Raw genomic sequence first — 3,171 nt, forward strand, 5'->3', positions numbered from 1 at the left:
ATAATGGATATTATTTGTTTCATTAATTGTTTAAATGAATGGAGCATTTATAGTGTGTTCTGTCACTGTACTGTATTTTGGTTCCATAAAGGCAAGCAAAACAGACAGCTTCTGCCTTCATGGAACTTGGGAGATGAACAATTAACAGGTAAATGAATAAATATATACACATGCAGTACAAATAGTACGTGTTATAATTAGAAAGAATAGATTTCTCTGCAAGAGAATGACTCCCTTGTACATGGGAGCAGGAAAGATCATGTTTCCTTGTTTTTCTACATCAAATTAAATCTGACTCAGCCTTCACTGATCTTCCTGGCTGGATCGTTAATCTTGGTGATCAAGATGGTTCTGCTGTCAGGGTCCCCTAATCTCTTTCCTGAGACGGTTCTAGAGCCATTTGACTTATGGGATCTCAGACAGTTGGAGCAGTGCCTCAGGTTTTCAACATAATATGATAACTGCTGGGATGCGTGCTATTTAAATCTTGTTGGGTCCTTCTACTCCAGAGTTTGTTCTAAGGCAGCATCGTTCCTTCCACACCAGGCTCAGCCATGAGTCTATTTTCCACAGCTTCTAGGGACACTGTGTGTCTCTGGCCCTCACACAGACCTCCCATCAGAGGCCCTACAGGTGGCAGATGCGGGTTTCCCTACTTGGCGGAAACCACCCCCTTGTCTTTCCAGTCTCTGTCCTGAGTGCCGTTCTGTTGGAAACTGACGAAGATGCTACATGATTTAAAAATCCAGAATCAACAGAGCATGTGATGGGCATAGATTCTGAAGGATAAGAGTACAAAGAAGCTGACCTGCCTTCTGGAAGAAAGAGCAGAAGCAAGAGAAAATATCATTAAAGCTCACACATCTTACTTTTTAGAAAAAGGATTGTTATGTACGTGGATGAAAGACGGAGGGGCCTCCTCCAATGTTTTCTTTTCACAGAACTTGTAAATAGAAAAAGGTGATTGACCTTTTGTTCCATTTGTGGGGTTACAAAGTTTTCATGTGTATGGAGCAATTGAGATAGTGGTAAAATGGATAGCCATTCACTTGTCACTTAGATTCAGAATTTGCTCATTTTTTCTCCATATTTGCTTCACCTGTCAGTCTGTTATATCCATCATATATCTATTACTTTATGTTGAACTATTTCAAAGTAAGTTGCAGGTATGATGACGCTTTACCCATAAATATTACAGAATGCATTACCTAAGAATAAGGGTGTTCTCCTATGGAAGCACAATACCACTATTACACCTAAGATACTTAACAACAAAGTAGCCAATGTGTATTCAGCTCTCCTCAATCTCTCCCCAAATTTCTTTGAGCTTTTTTATTTTATTTTTTTTTGATCCAGGATATTCATCTGGTTATACATTGCATTTGAATTTTATGTTTTATACTATAGAACAAACAATAATAGATTAAACATATGCAAAGTCTCCTTAAAAAGTAGAGTGTTTCATGGCACAAGACTAACAAATCCAAGAGGAAAACAGTGTCTCAATTAGAGAGGAGTGGTCAGGAATGGGGCATGAAAAATGGAAGTCACATTAGCAGTAAGTCTCCCACATGACAGAGGAGACCGTGACCTAGAGAGTGGGGTGTAAGGGCAGTTGTGTCCTTGTAGACGATGTAGGTTTATTTTGCTAACATGGGTTGATAATAGTAACTGTGAAATTAATCCAAGAAATCCCCTGCTCAATTCCAAAACCTGTGTTTCTAATGTTGCTTCACTAGTGTATTTACTCATGAATATCTGAGCATATTTGAGAATATTTGCTGATCAATAAACAAGAACTGTAGCTATAGTTTTTTTCACATTCTTAATAAGTTAGCTTCTAAACGATTTTTTTAAATGATTTAGAAAATATTTATATTGGTCTTTGATCGGTTCCTGATGCAGAGTTCCTAAATCCTTTGGAATATCCTAGGCGATACTAGTGTCTTTTGTTCTAATGAGGAGACTCTTGGTCACCAAATGAAGGGTGGTCACCAAAAAGACCAAGCCATGATTAGAAGTTTGGAATTTTCAACCCCACTTTTCATTCTCCAGAGATGGGGCTGGAGCTGTAGTTAATGGGCAATCATGCCTAGTGAAGCTTGCAGGAAAGTTCCAGAAGTGTGGGGTTGGTGACTGCCTGGAGGTGCTGGGAGCATGGCATCCCAGAGAGGGTGTGGAACCACGGCGCCACTTCCCACATACCTCTTCTGTCTGGGTGTTCATATGTACCCTTTATCATATCCTTTGATAACAAATTGGTAAACACTAATTAAACCATTTTCTTGAGTTCTGTGGGCAAATTAATCAAACCCAAGGATCAGGTTGTGGGTTCCTCAGATTTATAGCCAGTCTATCAGAAGCATGGTGACAACCTGGACTTGTGGTTGCCATCTGAAGTGGGCTGGAGTTAGTCTTGTGGGACTGAGCCCTCAGCCTGTGGAACCTGAGACAAACTCCAGATAGATGTGTCAGAATTGAATTAAACTGTAGGACAGCCAGCCGGCCTCACAGAGAAGCGCCCACACATTTGGTTTCAGAAGAGTTGAGAGATTGGTTGTGGTGTGACGGTAAAAAGATACATAGAAAGGTAAAACAAAGAAACAGAAAACTAAATTTAAAAAAAGAAAAAAAAGATACACAGGAGGAAGATTGAGATTTTCTTTACAAGCCTATTTGAGAAGATGTGCCAGTCAATGCACAAGAACTGTCTATAGTTTTATTTCACATTGTAAATAAGTTAGCATTTGTGTTATTTTTTAAAGTAAACTTTAAAGACCTTTAAAAAATGTCCATTGTTCATCACTAATCAGGGAAATGGAAATCAAATCCACAGTGACATATCACTTCACTTCTGTTGGATGGCTACTATCAAAAAACAGACAATAAGAAGTACTGGCAGGGATGTGGAGAAACTGGAACCCTTGAGCACTTTGATGGACATGTATCAATAAAATGGGTGCAGCCGCTACAGAAAACAGTATGGAGGTTCCGCAAAAAATTAAAAATAGAATTAACATATGATTCAGCAACTCCACATCGTGTATTTGTCCAAAGATATTGAAAGCAGGATCTCAAAGAGATTTTGCACACTCATATTCATAGCAGCATTATTCACAGTAGCTAAGATGTGGAAGCAACCCAAACTGATCATTGAGAAACCCAAGTTGA

This window comes from Mesoplodon mirus (genome assembly GCF_964341445.2).
Source record: "Mesoplodon mirus genome assembly, chromosome: 17".
Lineage (NCBI taxonomy): Eukaryota > Metazoa > Chordata > Mammalia > Artiodactyla > Ziphiidae > Mesoplodon > Mesoplodon mirus.